Source organism: Polypterus senegalus, unplaced genomic scaffold (genome assembly GCF_016835505.1).
Source record: "Polypterus senegalus isolate Bchr_013 unplaced genomic scaffold, ASM1683550v1 scaffold_5100, whole genome shotgun sequence".
In the NCBI taxonomy this organism is placed as follows: domain Eukaryota; kingdom Metazoa; phylum Chordata; class Cladistia; order Polypteriformes; family Polypteridae; genus Polypterus; species Polypterus senegalus.
The window spans coordinates 179,578-198,725 of NW_024380422.1; positions in this window are offsets into that span (position 1 = coordinate 179,578).

Consider the following 19,148-nt stretch of genomic DNA (forward strand, 5'->3'; position numbering starts at 1 on the left):
TCCTATCATCATGAAAATGATATCACGTATACATCTCAGTATTTTAATTATTCAGAGTGCTGTAATATCATTAATGTAATGTATTCTGTGTCCTGTCGGAGTTAGAGAAAGCCGGTTTAAGAAGCACATAGTGATTCGCACACATAGAGCACATTGAAGATCAAATACTAAACAAAGCATTTAACGTACAACTTTAGTTACAATGAGATTTGAAAACTAGTAAATTAAAAGATTTTAAGATTAAGTTTATGATGTTCTACTTTAATGACCAAATAAACTACGTGATTAAAGGGGAAATTTCGAGATTAAAGTTGACATTTCGTGCTTTTTTCCCCACTGTGTGCCTTTTTTTTTCCCTGTACCTTAATAAGCCTTCGTATGACACTCAGACGGTGGGCTACGACTCGCTTTTCATGGCGACTTTGATATATGACTCTTTTTATTTCCGCACTGTGCGACTTTGTGAACTTGAGCTTTCAAGTTTCTCTGACACGCTGTCACTCGATCAACTTCCTTTTCTTGTTTATACCACTGTGTAAACCAACAAATAGTACGTTTTTCCTTGCCTCCACTTGGTATGCGGTGAAATTATTCTATTTTTCCTCGTGGTTTTGCCATTGACTTTTCACAGAACGCTTAGCCTGAAGATGTTCTAAATACGAATGCCAATCATTGCTGAAAATCACGACATCATCGAGGTATGCCCCAGAATATTCGGAATGAGGACACAATATCCGATCCATCTTACGCTGGAAAGTTAGAGGCACACAATGAAGACCAAATGGAAGTCTAATAAATTCATAAAGTTTGTCAGGAGTTGCAAATGCTGTTTTCTCACAACTTCCAGTCTCAAGAGACACCTGCCAGTAACCTTTTATGAGATCTAGCGTGGAGATATAGGTTACCTGACCAAGTTTTTCCAGCAGCTCATCAACACGGGCATTGGATAAGCATCAAATTTAGAGACCTTATTCAAGTACCTGAAATCGATACATTAGTGAACCGAACTGAATAACACCCAATACCAGCATCAGTTTGACTTCTTCGCACACAATATTCCGCTGCGCTCCGGATCCGAACGGGCGATCTGTACCCTAACACCGGATCAGTAGTGATTTTATGTTCTGCAAGGTTAGTCATGCCCGGCAGTGCGGAAAAAACATCAGTGTTCCATTTAATCAAAGATAACAACTCTGTCTTTTGCGAGTCAGTCAAATCGTCACCAATGGCAACATCGGTCTGAGAGACCGCAGCTAAGGAAGTGTAAACCCCTGTGAGTCATGCTACTCCTTCAAGAGATTAACATGTAAAATCTGGAATGGTTTGCGCCACCCAGCATTCTAACCTTGTAATTCACAGGCCCCATACGCACAATCAGGGCGGATCTACGGTGGCACGGGTGGCAATTGCCACCCTGAGAAAAAGCCTTGCCACCCCATTTGCCACCCCAGCACTAGTATCTCAGTGTTCTAAAAATAAAAGAGTTTCCTCGACCGATTTACAGCAGCAACGCTCTATTATGATGACATAAAAATAGCATATACCCGTAAATAATAGAACAAAATCGTCTTTCTATTAAAGCGTAGTCCGAACAAACGACTCTTATGAACTGCTTCGTTTTAGTGAATCAAAGACATTTAGTGCAACCAGCGGATCACCACAGACAAATTCCGCATTTTTAACAAACCGAAGCAGTTAATTTTGATATCTTCGCGATATCAATGACTAACAGTTTAACTGTAAACTATTTTCAAAAGTATGTTGTTCAGTAGCTTGCATCTTCAAGTCCGAACCTTTGATAAGTGGCGCCACGTGACAACAACGCCGTGTCCAGTCCATCGATATGCTGGAGTTGAGAAACAAAACCAGGTACTGAATTACTTTCATACTTAACAAATGAATGTTTAATTAAACATGTCTTAGTGTTGCCTGAGGTAGATGCTTGCTAGTTATATGACAACTAAACAGCAAGTATGTCTAATCAGTTCTATTTAACGTTAACCTGTATTACCTTGTTAGCTAGTGCAGCAATCAAAATATTCCAAAGGAGCACATGAATTTACTGAGTTATTGTATAGCTTAATGTTTTCATATGTATTCATTAGGGAGGTGAAATTGTTCAGTGTAGTGTATGTTTAGAAAGCTATAAAGTCTAAACTTAATACTTGCATCTCCCAGGATACTATGAAAAGAAAGGCTGACATCCAGAGTTTTTAAACCAAAAGAAAAGGAAAATCAGAATCAGATACTGTGGGAGTGGAAGGTGAAGATAAGATAGAAAAGGGTACAAAAGAAGTTGTGGAAGACAGAGGAGGTGATGGAGTGTTGGACGAAAGAAATATAGAAGTGAATAGAATAGAATCAAATAGAATAAAATAAAATAGAAAGAAGTGAAGAAGCAGAAGATATCCAGCATGAAGTGAGTGAAGAGGTGGAAGAAAGGGTTAAGAGAGGAAGAGAGCTCAGACATTGAAAGAGAGGAGAGAGAGCTTGAAACGCCAGCACCCTGTTTGTCAGGTGTCCATGGTATGTTGTTCATTGTGCTTTTCAAATATTTCTTTACATAAATAAAAAATAAGCACAACCTATTTGATTCATTTAACCTATAATCATTTAAAGAACCATAGCTCAATGTATGTTTAACCTTGCTTATCGTGGTTACAGTCAGTGTTCTTTATTAGATATTGTTGAGATATATGCCTAAAAAAAAAAAACCTTTAGACAAAGGTTGCTGCAGTAGTAGCTGTACATGAATGATTAGGTGTTAAATGTTTCATACACGAAATTCTTGTTCTAACTGCTTCTGAAAATCTAGCCCAGCGGGTCACAGAGAGTCTCCAGACTCAGACAGACGAGGTGTTTTTCTGGCCATGCTAGATTTGTTGGGCAAACATGATCCCATTGTTAAAAAGAGACTTGAACAGCAAGCTAAAAATGCTAAGTATACAAGTAAAACCATCCAGAATGAAATACTGTCTTGTCTGGCAGAAATGGTGAAAGAAGAAATCATGAAAGAAGTTAAAGAGAGTGTACAGTTTTCTGTGATCGTAGATGAGACTAAAGATGTTCAAGAAAAGAGCAAATGTCAATTGTTCTGAGATATTATTACAATGGTCTGATTTACGAAAGCTTTCTAGAATTTCAAGAGGCAGAAAAGCTTGATGCTGCTGGGTTAACTGAGAAAATAATTGGCTGTTTGGAAAAGTATGGTTTGGAGTACAAGAAAAATCTTGTAGGTCAGGGGTATGATGGAGCTGCTGTAATGAGTAGGGCCCATTCAGGTGTCCAAGCGAGAATAAAAGCAGTGGCCAAGCATGCATTTTATGTGCATTGCAGTGCACACAGTCTCAACCTGGTCATAGTAGATGCCGTCAAAAATGTGCCAGACGCTGGGAATTTCTTTTCTTTGTTGAAAAGACTTTGTGTTCTTGTCTGGATCTTATGTCCATCAAAAATGGCTTGAAGTACAGCGGAACATGTATGATGGTGTATCAAGGGAGCTCCAGCGACTCAGTGATACACGCTGGGCTTGCAGACATGTAGCATGTCGCAATGTCATGGATAGCTTGCCTGCTATTTTGCAAGTGCTTGAAGAGCTCTCGGATGAGAAGAATCCTCAAAGAGCCGTTGAAGCAAAAGGCATATTGGCCCAAATTGATGTCAGTTTTGTTGGATGTCTTGTGCTCTTTCAAAAGGTGTTGAGTGACTCTAATATTTTGTCTGAGATGCTCCAATCTAAATCTGTTGACCACTCTAAGGCTGTTGAACTCATTGACGCACTAAAAGAAACACTGACAAATTATCGCAGTGAGGCTTTTTTTGAAGACCTATGGTCAGAAATACTTAATACGTGTGAAAAGAGTCACATTTCAACAACATTTCACACCCGAAAGCGGTCAAAACAGATGGCTACAAAATTTCAAGATTCCATCGTTACTTCCACACTTGGACAGCATGTAGAACCAGACAGCAAGGAGACTTTTCGAGTCAAAGTGTTCTACCCAGTCTTGGACACCATGATTGGGGAAATGGAAAGACGTTTTTCAGATACCGATTGCAACATCACGAAAGGCATTCAGGCTAAATCCGTCAAGCTGTAGTTTTTTAAGGGATGAAGAGATTGTCTCTTTGGCTAATGCTTATGAGTCAAGTGTTGAAGATATTAAACATGAGCTTCACCAGGTAGGGAGAGTCCTAGATAGACTTAAGATGAATGGAAAAGAAAGTCCTACTACTCTGATGGAGTTTGCTCATTTTCTGGAACCATATAAGCTTGTTTTCTTTGAGCTGTTCAGGTTGTGCAAAATAGCTGTAGTGTTACCAGTTAGCAGCGCAACATGTGAAAGGAGTTTTTCAGCTCTGAAGATAATCAAAAATGACCTAAGGTCTACAATGGCAGAGAGTAGATTGTCGAGTTTGGCTATTCTCAGCATTGAAACAAAACGCACCAAGGCCTTGAATTTAGATGACTTTGTTAAAAGATTTGCTGAACAACATGGCAATCGTCGCATTCAGTTACAGTAGGTTCAGTTACTTGCATTCTTTAGATGTGAGTAGTAAATATGTCTGCAACTGTACACATATGCACCAAAGCTGTTTGTTGGATGGTTTAATAGACTGCTGGTCATAACCTTGTTACACCAAAATTTGTAATTTAGTTTTAGGGAGGTGAAATTTGTTGGTTTTGTTAAAAAAAGAAGAGATACTTGGATTTAAAGGGACTTTTGTTGCTTTACTTGCACTAAAATTATTGAATTTGTTTTTATGTCTCATCCAAGATATTTGAATACTTTAAAATGTCATTTTGTTGCTCTTGTTGTACTGAATATTGTGATTTATTTTATTCATTTTGAAGACATATGTTGGTGATTTAAATGTGGTTTCTGTATATTTATTATGTATTTTTGACTTAACGATCCATTGAGATTTTGTATCAATGTGCAGTCTGCATTGTTTGTCATGCTTAGTAAATTAAATTTGGCATAGACTTTGTAAAACGCATAGGTTTGTGTAAAACACAATAAAGAGAAGTTAAATGTACCGTACCATCTCATTTAATTTATCTGACTTTCCAATCCAGATATCAGATTCAAGTCAATCACAAATAAGCCTTTATTTCATTTTTATAGAACAATGTAAAATGTGCACCCTAGTGTATACACCGAATAAAGAATAGCATTCCTTGAATCCACAAAACCATGCAAGGATGCTTGCTTCAGTGTTGCCACCCCTCATAATTTTAATGCCACCCCATGAATAATTTTTAGATCCGCCCCTGCATACGCTCCACAATAATGGCAGGGCCCTGCCATTTCGCTAGGAATTTGTGCGGTCAGATGGAATCAGAACCAAACACGATCACCAGGTTTGAATTCACAAAGCTTACAGTGTCTATCGTATAGACGTTTCTGGGGTTCTTGTTCACGTCGCTGATGCTCCACAGTGATAAAAGAAACTTTGAAATCCTATCTTGCAATGAAATTACCCGATCCGCAAAGCTCGGCCCATGAGCTTTTGTCCAGATTCCTGTCCATTCCTCACATATAACTTCCAAAGGTACCAACCAAACAACAACTCGAAAGAACTCAAGCCAGTGGACACCTGCAGCAATTCCCACACTGAAAACATAATAAAAGGCAAGACAGAGTCCCAAGATGTCGGGTCATCATGAGCATCTCGCCTGATCATCTGTTTTAAAGTCTTGTTAAACTGTTCAGTCAAACCATGTGTCTGTTGATGGTAAACAGTGGTACTTAATTTCTTAATAACAAGGCTGTCACACAATTGTTTCATCACGAGAGAAGTAAAAGGTGTGCCCTGAGTTAAAATTTCTCTAGGGATGTCAATACGAGTAAAAATCTCGTACAGAGCTTTGGCTACAGAGGAGGAGGAATTGGCATTTTTCAAAGCAGCCACTACAGGGTATCGCTGCATAGTCAACCAACACCAGCATATATTGATACCCATTTTACTCTAAGGAAGAGGGCCTACAATATCTAATCCCACTTGTTGAAAATGGACTTCCAAAATAGGGATAAGACAAAGGGAAGCCCGAGGAGGTTTATAAGCACAGACGATCTGGCAGTCAGGAAATGAAAGTACAGAATCATTCAACATCTTTTACCATATTCAGTCAATAAAATCGTTTTGATAAACGATGTCTAATCTTATCAGCCCCAGGTGTCCACCCAAGATGTGAGAGTGAGCTAATTGCAAAAGAATGTCCCTATGTACTTCAGGTACTGCTAACTGTTCAATATATTCCCCGACTAAATGATCTGAAATCACTCTAAAACGGCAGCCGTTTTCTCAAGAAAGTGAAGGGTTTTAAGCCCCTGGTTGTACACTCTTGATAGTAGGAGTCACTAGCAGAGCATGCCTGTTTAAACTCGTATTCTAATGAGCTATCGGCATGCTGCAAGCGCACAAAATCCATCTGCTCACTAGTGCTTGGTTTGTGTTGGGAGGCATTTGCAAGTTGAGAAGTTGTAGATGGGCCATCTGGGAAATTGGAGGTGTCTGTCCCGGTCTCGCTGGAGAGATCAGGTTCAATGTCTATTTGGGGCTTGAGATCTTCCACCCACCAGTTCTTCCCCTCATTTAGCTTGACAGGGGCTCGATGACTGGCGCCCGCCATTCAGTCATGAGTCTAGGAAAAGGGCATTCCTCCTGCCGATCAGTCCGAAATGGCAGTCGAAACTTTAAAGTGCCGAGCCTTATATGTTAAAGAAAGGAGCAATGTCTGATACTCCTTAACATCTCCATGTACACATCGTATGTTTACAGTTTCAGTGTTACAGAGGTATTTGCTGTTACGATAGTCACATCTGACAACACAAAGGTCACTTCCTGAGTCCAATAATGCTGAGATCTCGCGCCCCCAACTTCACCGAGATCATTAATCCGTCCCTTTTACTGAAGAATAAGGAACATGGGAGCAACAAATCTTGGCCAATCCAACTTCCTTTGATTGAGCAGGGATAGGTGACAATCTCGCCAAGTGGCCAGGTTGATCACACCAGAAACATCTTCGGTCAGCTCCAGTGCCGAAATATCCACAGCGACGTCTACGACCATTTGCCTCCCCAGATGTTGGCACTACATCAACACCTGGATCCCACAGTGGCCTTCTTGAGGAAACTCAATTTTATGTTTTAAAGCCCATTGATCCTCTATGACGAGCATTCCCTGGACGATCTTGTGAAGGCTGATAATTAGCATAAGGAGCAGCAAATCCACTATTTTTTCGCCAAGCAGTCTGAGAACCTTCCAAACGTTTGGACAAGATTGTCAATGACTCAACATCATGACGAAGAAATTTATCTCGAGAACCACGGGTATCCCTGACAGCACTATATTCATGGCAACTTTTTCCACAACACGCTCGAACCAGTAGTGAACTTTATGAATCAAATCTTGTATCTCCCACTGACCCTGTAGTTAGGATATAGAGGGTTGTGTAATGGATGGATGGAATCTTGTATCTGCGCATGAATGGGACCGTCCATGTCCAGTCTCCAATCATGAAGTGCAAAACCTTTAACCAAAAAGTTGGGTTTTTTGAGGCATTTTGAATTAATGGGATATTTAAGTATATTTTGGAACATCTAAAGCACAAACCTTTTTTGCCTGTGTAGGCTAAAGCCAGGCAGTGGATGTTGGGATCAGGTTGTCTGGTTTGATGTCCATTCTGGACAGGTCTGTGAAGTTTCAGGCCTGTCTTGTGGGACTTTAGGAGGACTCACAGCATTTTGCTAGTTTTTTTATAATAATAATAAACATCTTCTATACAGACTCCTAACCTTTGCATATTTTATCAAAATAATATTCTGAAAATTTAGAATCATGCTAATGTAGAGTTGCTTAGCACATAAAATTAAGATATTTCTGCAGAGTAAAACTGTACTTTCACTTTCTATCATAATGAACAGTAAAGTAACAATGAACACTGTCCATTAGAATCTTGCATTATGAAATTAGGTAGATTTCTTTATCATTAAATGATACTGTATTTCACTAATTTATTAAGAACTTTTTTTTTTGAATGTCAGAGTCAAAATGAGTTCAGAACTGAATTGGAGCTTATTTCTTGGTCTAATTGCCAAATTAGCTAAGTCTGCTAGAGTTTGACAGAGATACAGAAGCACAGGGACACAGCCTAATTATAATGCAACTTTTGGTGATGTCACATACGCATCATTGTTTGTGTTGTGTTAAAAAACAACAAGATAGTAAAAAAGTTTGTCAAATTAAATGAAAATGGTAGCAAATCCTTAGAACAAGATTCCTTACAACAGAAGTAGATGAACTAACCCAAAACTCATCTGTGAAAATGACTACCATTGCACTTAACCGATTGATAGATGTTCAACACCATACATTGTGACAAGTCAGCTGTTTCTAGTTGAGTATCATCAGCAGTACTTTACATATAAGGGTTAGCCTGATACAATGTAGAATAACTCTAACCAGCGTTACAGGCGGAGTCTTTGAGACCCAAATCATCTGATTGGGTGGAAGCAGGAAAGGGCTAGCTGCTCTGTGCAGATTTTGGTGCTGGAACCTCCATGGTGCATTACAATACAATACAATATAATACAATTTATTTTTGTATCGCCCAAAATCACACAAGTACTGCAGTGGGCTCTAACAGGCCCTGCCTTTTGACAGACCCCCAGGCTTCACTCTCTAGGAACTTAGACAAGGAAAAACTCCCAAAAACACCCTTGTAGGGAACAAAATGGAAGAAATCTTAGGAAAGGCAGTTCAAAGAGAGACCCCTTTCCAGGTAGGTTAGGCGTGCAGTGGGTGTCAAAGAGATGGGGTAAATACACCACAATACACAGAACAGAACATAAGAAATCCTCAATACAATATAATAGTGAAATGGACATATTACAAATACAGAACAGAATTTAACAGTAGATGGATATCACATGATAGGATTTGGATTTGTTCAGAGTCCTGGAGACCTCGGCCATCAAGCTGCCTCCCCTATTGGCCATTCCACAGCTGAGACAGCGCTGGGCCAGCCAATCCGATGAAAGGACCCCTCTACCATTCCTGTAATGATTACCTCTCCTGAATTGTAATAAAGAATGGGACGTGGCCTTGTCAGAAGTTTTGTGTTACTGGTACTAAGTTGCAAGTGTCTGTGTGACCACCTTACTTTTAAGATGGGAGCAGCTAATGACTTGAGGTCTTAGTGTTAGCAGCAATTAATTGCTGAAGGAGCATGCAAAATGGTGATACTACTGAAAAGCATAATGTCGGGGCCATGAACACCAGGTTGAATAAGTGCCATGGGGCGTAATACCGCAGCTAAGAGTACAACGTATTTCATGGCTATAATGGTGGGAGAAGGTTGTAAATAATTCAAGTTTCTATTCAGATTTTATTTCATCTGCCATTTTCTGTGGAACTTCCTTTCCTCTACCTATCCCTTAGCAGTAACAACAGTACTTATAAATGTTAATCCAAAATGTGCATCTTATACATTGAATATCTATGACTATTGTGATTAAAAAGCTCAAATCACTTGATAAACAAACAATAAAGACTCCAAAGAAAAATAAAACAGCCTATAAAGCACTTTACCTGGTGATTGATTCATGAACAGAGATGAGTGAAACAGGCAAGTTTTAATTTGTGTGCATTTTAACTAAACTGACACTAAAATAGCTTTTGAAGGTAATTTCACAATTGCAAAATGCAAAACTCACCAAAGAGAATTTAGATGGTGGAAAACAAGGGATATTGAACCCTAAGGAGTCACTCAAACGTTTCCCACAGTTGCATCATTCACATGATTAGCAGTATTGAGATCAGTTCTAGTTTAGGCTCTCCTTCACATTACAATGGAGGAGCCCTTGTGCTTTTAAAAATGTCACCTGCTGCATATTTCAACCACAATGACATACCAAAATAAACCATTAGGCAGCGCACAGTATTTTTGTCTCCACATGAACACTCACTTCCTGTAAAGTCACTTCCTCCCAGCCCATTAGCTGGCAACTGCTCTTTTCTGTGACTTCATTTCTGCAAGCTCCATGTGCCATACATCTGTAGGTTTGATTTATGTCAGCAACACATGTTTAGGATTGAGATCCCCAAGACTGTCATCATAATTGCTAAAGCAAGTATAGTATTAGGAGAACAATCACAACACATGTTTGATGGCTCAACAAAATGTCTACAGCAAACGAGTCTGGGAATCTTTTTATTGTTTTCACTACAAATCTTTATGTAAACACTAAATGACAGACACAGATGCACGTGGAATAAAAGTATGAAAACACTTCTAGACAGGAGATAAATACATTTCTTCATGTGGCAATGGCACAAATTTTGCTGAAAGCAAAGCACCTTTGGTTTTGGATTTTTCTTTTAATCAGGTAAACCCCTGAGTTTTGCTAAACATTTCATTCTTATGCATTATTTAGTCTTCACTATTCACACACACTGAGAAATGCACTCAAAAGACTGAAAACTAAACTCAAACTTTAAATCTTTTTTTTTATTCACCACTCTATACTTTCATTTGTATTGAATGAGTATGAATTGTAGAATTGCAACGCAAATTTAGAACACATGGAGGGTGAGGAGCAAATGCGCTCTCTCCCGTCGCTCTAAATGTAACATTCATTCTTAGCCAAATATGTGCCTTACTTGTGTGTGTGTAAAGAATGCTGATGAGATGTGAAACATAACCAACGTGCATGCTGTCAACTGAATAGTGAATAAGTTACTCTTTTGGTTCATATATTTGTATATATTTGTGACTACCGGGCTGTGTCTCCTTGTAGGCCAAGTGAGTGTAAGGATAAAAGAAGAAAAGCAGAGGTGGAGTATACATATATCTGTTGAATTATATAGATAATATTTTACTTTTTTTCAACTGCTAACGCACTCTGCTACTTCAAACACAATCATCCAAAGCTTAATCTCTCCTGCCATGTTGTCAATAAAATTTGTACAACCTGAGACACAATTTCCTCACACACTGATGTGCAAATCTGCTAAAAACCTTTTACATGACTCCAGACTTGTGTCAATGCCAAGCATTTAGTCTCCTAAAAGCCCTGCCACTCCAGTACAACACAAACAGCACACATCTGTTATAGACTAAATACAAAAATCTGAATTCTTAGCACATGATTCAATTTCTGAGAAAACAGTTGGGCAATGTCAATGTGTACATTAAAAATGGTCTCTAGTACGCTCTTTGTTTGGTAAAATGGAGCTTAAAACCAACAAAGAAAACAAGGAAGAGTAAGAGATGGTAAGAGGAGAGGAGTAGGTCAAGGAGTAAAAAGAAGGTGATGAGATCAAAGTATAGATGAGATAAGGGCAACTGATATTGACCATGTTCTAGTCCAGGGGTGCCCAACTCCAGTCATGAAGGGCCGCATTTTCTTAATTAGTGACCTGTTTTTGCTTCTAATTAACTACTTTTGAATTGATTTTATTTGACTTTTTTAACTGCTCTAGTTAATGTCATGACCATAAGAGAGGCTGGCCAAGATGTCCAGCCAAATCTAAGCCGGATCTCAGTTGCATCCATAATCACGACATTCAGAGAAGTAAACAGGCAAGTCATATCACTGCCCTGTACAGTCACGTGTTATTATCTCTAGTACAGTTGTGCTTGAAAGTTTGTGAACCCTTTAAAATTTTCTATATTTCTGCATAAATATGACCTAAAACATCATCAGATTTTCACTCAAGTCCTAAAAGTAGATAAAGAGAAACCAGTTAAACAAATGAGACAAAAATATTATATTTGGTCATTTATTTATTGAGGAAAATGATCGAATATTACATATTTGTGAGTGGCAAAAGTATGTGAACCTCACGGATTAGCAGTTAGTTTGAAGGTGAAATTCAAGTCAGGTGTTTTCAATCAATGGGATGACAATCAGGTGTGAGTGGGCACCCTACGTTATTTAAAGAACAGGATCTATCAAAGTCTGCTCTTCACAACACATGTTTGTGGAAGTGTATCATGGCACGAACAAAGGAGATTTCTGAGGACCTCACAAAAGAGTTGTTGATGCTCATCAAGCTGGAAAAGGTTACAAAACCATCTCTAAATAGTTTGGACTCCACCAATCCACAGTCAGACAGATTGTGTACAAATGGAGGAAATTCAAGACCATTGTTACCCTCCTCAGGAGTGGTCGACCAACAAAGATCACTCCAAGATCAAGGCGTGTAATAGTCGACAAGGTCACAAAGGGCCCCAGGGGAACTTCTAAGCAACTGAAGGCCTCTCTCACATTGGCTCATGTTCATGAGTCCACCATCAGGAGAACACTGAACAACAATGGTGTGCATGGCAGGGTTGCAAGGAGAAAGCCACTGCTCTCAAAAAACATTGTTGCTTGTCTGCAGTTTGCTAAAGATCACTGGACAAACCAGAAGGCTATTGGAAGAATGTTTTGTGGACGGATGAGACCAAAATAGAACTTTTTGGTTTAAATGAAAAGTGTTACGTTTGGAGAAAGGAAAACACTGCATTCCAGCATAAGAACCTTATCCCATCTGTGAAACATGGTGGTGGTAGTATCATGGTTTGGGCCTGTTTTGCTGCATCTGGGCCAGGACGGCTTGCCTTCATTGATGGAACAATGAATTCTGAACTGTATCAGAGAATTCTAAGGAAAATGTCAGGGCATCTGTCCATGAACTGAATCTCAAGAGAAGGTGGGTCATGCAGCAAGACAACGACCCTAAGCACACAAGTCGTTCTACCAAAGAATGGTTAAAGGAGAATAAAGTTAATGTTTTGGAATGGCCAAGTCAAAGTCCTGACCTTAATCCAATCGAAAATGCTGTGGAAGGACCTGAAGCGAGCAGTTCATGTGAGGAAACCCACCAACATCCCAGAGTTGAAGCTGTTCTGTACGGAGGAATGGGCAAAAATTCCTCCAAGCCGATGTGCAGGAATGAGCAAAAGTTACCAGAAATGTTTAGTTGCAGTTATTGGGGGTCACACCAGATACTGAAAGCAAAGGTTCACATACTTGTTGATGTTTTAGGTCATATTTATGCAGAAATATAGAAAATTCTAAAGGGTTCACGAACTTTCAAGCACAACTGTATGACCTACTTGTGTGTGTCCTTTTATAGTCCCTTCATTGAGCAAAGATACTTTGTTAATGACAAGCTTGTTTTACTGTACTGTCACGGAAAGGAAAGACAACCATTTATGAAGTGATGTAAGACGATATATATTTACACCAACAGAATTTGTCCTATTGGTACTTTCCAGCAACTGTATGTAATCTGAACAATGTAGTCCTGATGACCACTTGAATTGCCGTAGCCCTAAACGTTGACCAAAGGGACACATAGGAACATTTGTCTCATTGTAAACATGTCAGTATGTGATTGTGTACTTGTAGGACATTTTCTTTCCCACCTCAGTGTGAAGATATGTCCACCACAATAATCCTCGTAAATATCATCAACAGAAATTCACCTGGCCACAATATTGCAAAAGACTCAGACTAATTTTGACCTATCCTCATAGCAGAAACATGATGGCACTGACTGGAGAAGTGTTTCCCAACTGGGGTTACACAAACAGTTACATGGGGCTCCTGGAAATATTGATGCCATAAAATGTAAATTTGTGTCAAAAAGCTGTTTCACTCTAAGTATTAATATTGTCTGGAACAACAACAACATTTATTTGTATAGCAGATTTTCATACAAATGGTGTATCTCAAAGTGCTTTACAAGATGAAGATAGAAAATTTTATAAAAATAAAAAATAAGATTAGGCAATACTAAATAAAACAAATACTGGCCAGGAGGATAGAAAAAAAAAAAACTCCAGGGGCAAAACCTGCAGGGGTTCTGAGACCACGAGACCAGCCAGCCCCTCTAGGTGTTCTACCTAACATAAATAACCTCATTCCTCGGGTTTTCAGGGTTCAAATGGAAGAACTTGATGATGATGGTCATATGGACCTCTGGCATTCAATTTTTAATGCAGGGATGGCATGGTGCTTTGATTAGGTGGTGGTGGTGCAGATCGCCACAACAGAAAACCGGAAAAGAACAGCAGAGAAAGTAGGGGTAGTACGGATTACAGAGCCACCATGAATGATATTGATAATTAAATGCATATACAGAGTATCAGGATTAAACGAAGATAAAGCTATGAGAAAGCAATATTATAGTGATGTGTTTTTAGCAGTTTTTAAAATGCTCTACTGTATCAGCCTGGTGAATTCCTATTGACAGGCTATTCCAAATTTTATGTACATAACAGCAGAAGGCCGCTTCACCACTTCTTTTAAGTTTAGCTCTTGGAATTCTAAGCAGACCCTCATTTGAAGATCTATGATTACGACTGTGTAAGGTGTCAGACATTCCGATATATAAGATGGAGCAGATTATTTAAGGCTTTGTAAACCATAAGCAGTATTTTAAAGTCAATCCTGAATGACACAGGCAACCAGTGTAGTGACATCAGAACTGGAGAAATGCGCTCAGATTTTCTTTTCCTAGTTAAGATTCTAGCAGCTGCATTCTGCACTCATTGCAATTGATTTATGTCTTTTTGGGTGGTCCTGAGAGGAGTGTATTACAGTAATCTAAAATCTAATCTAAATCTAAAACAAAATAAATGTAATTAAGTAATACAATTGCTCATTTCTATCATAATTTTTCACTGCAATCACATTCCATCATTACTGTGCAATACGAGACACATTTAGTTTCCCCTGGGCTCAGTCAGTTGTAACTCCACTAGATGTTTCTAGAGGAGTATGTTTGGTTTATATGGACATGGGATTGCAGATGCAGTCACACTGCAGCCACTCTGTTTTATTTGTGAAGTGCTAGTTTCATGAAGCCAGCTCATCTACCAATCAACCATGCTGCATTGGCCAGACAGGCACGTTTTTCCAACAAAATGTTTCAAAATTCAAGTCAAGACAAAAATAACCTGAAGAAAGTCACAAGCATCTCCACCAAAGCTGTTGAGGCATCTTATGTTGTTTTGCTACGTGTGACTAAATGAAAGAAGCCTCATTTGGTAGCTGAGGAACTCATTCCCCTGCTGCCGTCATGCTGGCAGAGACAGTGAATGACATTAAAGCAGCCAATGCATTTAAGATGGTTCCACTATCAGATAATACCGTCAGTCAGTGGATTGTTGAATAACACTTAATGTTGTTGGCCTTATAAACTGAAGCAAGGTGATCAGTTGGACAAAATGACAGATATTAGTGCCAAGGCACAACTGATGGCTTAAGTGTGTTATAAAGAAGAGTCTGACGTAAGAGAACATATTCTGTTTTGTAAAACACTTATCGGAAAGACCACAGGTGAGAATATTTTAAAAGTGATACTTTTTTTCAAGGGCAATTATCTAGACTGGAAAATGTGAAATTGCGTATGTACTGATGGGGCAGCAGTGACGACAGGGAGGGTGCATGGGCTGCTTGGGCTTGTCAGGAAGGTAAACCCGGCGTGGACTGAATGCACTGCATTATTCACTGACATGCACTGGCCAGTAAATGAATGATTAGGGTTGCCAGACGTCCCTTATATACGGGACATGTCCCATATTTGATCATTTTGTCCCCTGTCTCATAATGACCTTTCAGGGACACCCAAATGTGTCGACACTGTTGTGGAAGCAGATGAACCGTTTAATTATCCAACACAATTTTTGAATTCACTCGATCTGCCAGAGATGCCGCCGCACGTACTGCAATTGAAAATCAGTTTTGGCCCATTGTGTTGCAGCTGTACAACTTGACTCATTTTAAGCTGGAGAAGCTCCACTCTATACCTGCTGATGGCACTCCAGGTGTTGTCACTAAAGACAATAGCTTGTATAGCACTCTCCAACTCCATCCATCATCCAACTTGCTATATCCTAACACAGGGTCAAGGGGGTCGGCTGGAGCCAATCCCAGCCAACACAGGGTGCAAAGCAGGAACAAACCCCGGGCAGGGCACCAGCCCACCGCAGGCACACACACACACACACACACACCAAGGACAATTTAGAATCGCCAATGCACCTAACCTGCATGTCTTTGGATTGTGGGAGGAAACCCATGCAGACATGGGAGAACATGCAAACTCCACGCAGGGAGGACCTGAGAAGCGAACCGGGTCTCCTAACTGCAAGTCAGCAGTGCTACCCACTGCGCCACTATGCTGCCCCTCCAAATTTATGTCTTTAAAAACACCAAGAAATCACACAGCTTACCCCTGGCTGGCTAGTTCCTTTATCACCCCCTACCACCCACCATCCAGCAACTGGTTTTAAATAAATGAATGAACTTTACTAAACTGAAACAAGGAACACACTCAAAATGCTATATTTATGTTTTAATTAACAGTAGGGTATGTACAAATGAAAACAGCAAATAACAGACTACAAGCAGCAACTTCACTTGCCAGAAGTCCTCACAAGACTGAACTAGAAATGCTCCGATGCCAAAATTCTGTCAATCAAAAAGAGGTCCACCCACTTTGACAGTTCCTCCAATCATCATACAGGAGTCCAGCATCCTGGCCGCCCACCGCCGCTTTCACTCCTAAACAACAAGCTGATTTAAAGTGATAGCTCAGTTATAGGACACTCTCTGAACCCCTGGATGTTGTGAAGGTGGAGAGAATTTAAACAAAGCTGTTATGAACAATGCAGCACATCCTCTCTCTGACACAAGAACACTGAGGATTTTCAGCCAGCAAATCATTCAGCAGATGTGGGTCAAGAAACACAACTGGGGTCTTCTTTATAGCAACAGCAATACGCCTGTATAGGCCTCACCGGGACTGGAACTGATAAACTAGAACTTTTCTTTCTTTTAAATTTTCTTGCATTATAGTCATTGCAATGTGTGTTCAGATCTAAATATGTGTGTATATTTATTTATTTATTTATTTATTTATTTAAATGCCTTCTGTAAAAGCCAAATTTCCAAATAAAGTCAAACAAAGTTATACCTATGACATTAGAAGCTAAATAAAGTCATTGTTGCAACTTTTCTAATGATTTTTTCTTGTAACCCTGATTTACATATTTTTAAGAAAATCTTGGCACGTTTCAGAGAGTCACAGCATAGACCCCTTACTACCGGTTGTCTAGTGCAACATTTCTAACAAGTCAGTCACTGTACTCTGCAACTTACTACAACAAATCAATCAAACTAGTGTTGTTGCCTCTTAGTGAGCCACCAGTTTTACCGAAAGCTGTTGAATCTGGAAGATTTAAATGACAAATAAGCACACAACTGGATGTACAATATGATATGAACTTTAGAGTTCCCAAAAGCAGAAATGTCCGCTTAGTCCCACAAAGTAGCAAAAGCCTTCAAACCTGTCTAGTAACAAGAGCAAACAGAGAATCTTTATCAGTAAAAGATTTATTTTTACAAAAGCCTTCTGTTATAATGAGAAGCTCAGCAGGGCACAAAAGGAAAAAGAAACTCCTAATAAAGACAAAGGCAATCCAAAGTGAACAATACCAAATCAAAAATCCAAAGAATGATCAAAAATACAGAGCAAAGAGGTCAAAACACAGAAATCCACAAAGCAGAAATAAATCACAAAGAACTCACCATTCCAAAGTGCATTTAAATGAACTGCAAGGAATTGTGGGTTGCCCCTGCTTTTGTACAGCTGAGGACAGTCACTGACAATGATGGGCAGGTGACTCTGCCAAATGGAGACCACCCACAAAACAGGACATAACAATAGTATAAGAAACACAGAAAATAATAAACAAAGTAACTTTAACACAAATCAAAGGTACAGCAATGAACAAATAAAGACATAAAAAAGAATCTGAACCTAAGCCAGGAAAGGAGCCCCAGCAGAAATACAGCACAATAATGGGGTTATAAGGAAAAGGAAAAAGAAACACAGAAGAAGCTCATCAAAATTTAAAGTTTGTTGTATTATGACAAAGTGCAAAAAGAAAAAAAGAAGATGAACCAAGGTGGCACTTTATTCCAACATTCTCCATGCACAGTAGGTAGGCTGTCCATATGAGGCCAGTTTAAAGTACACTGAGGTGTAATGGTTGTTTTTACCAAGATACTTTGGACTAATAAAACCTGGAAACTGCCTGCCTTGAAATACACTGAAAGGAGAAATGCACAGGGTGCTCTGTAACTGCCAGGCAGGCTTCAGGTGAAATCACGTGATCTATGGGAACTGCACTCAAATAAAACCACTGGAGAACTGGAATAACAGGTAAGACACGGCTATTGTAATAAAAGAAGGCTGTGTCTCAAGTTACAAACAGGAACTTATGATCTACCGCACTTATTCTGAGCCACCTCTACAAGTTTAACCCTTTAATGTAAGGAAATCATCTGTTAGGATATGCCTTTGATTCACAACCTCGTTTAAAGGGTCTCTCCCTCTCCCTGTCTTGCAAATTCAAGTAGAAGAGCAAAGTAATTGTAAATCTTTGATGCATAAATGTAGACAGCATCCTGTTTATTTTGTCAAAATCCTTCTCTGGGTTATAAATACTCTCTTTGGGAAAAGCTGTTTTGAATCAAGCATGCCAGCAGACGTGGGTGTTGTACTTCCTGCTCCCAGAATGTTCAGATTAAAATATAAACTTGGTCCCAGTAGATCAATAGTCTCTTTTCAAAGAATCAGAACAATCTCTAATTTACTAGGATTCTACAGTTGGCATAGATTGGCAAAAATCTTAACAGCTAACTGAAGGGACTCGACTTTCTGTCCACAACAAAATAACCAGCCTACACAAAATGAGCTGAGGTGCTCCTTTTAAATATTTTCTCATTCTCCGTCTTGACAGAAGTGTTGTAAAGTGACCCACCTAGTAGCTTGTGGTATGAATGAAAGAGGTGGACCCCATAATTCATTAAACTAGAGAATTCATTGGGATAGAGTTCAGTGAATCTACAGTAGTTGAGACGAGTCCTTTTACTAATCTACAGAGTTTACAAAATGGCAAGTAGCCAAAGGTGTTCAACAAGGCACCCCTATTAATGGTGAGTGCAGCTCATCACGAGGGGCTTTGCCTGCTCACTTGTAATCGACAGATCACCTCACAGAAGGACAGCGTTAAACACCTTATCATCACCTCATGACAGAGCAGAGCTTGAGAGCCCTGCTGATTTGCTTAATTACTC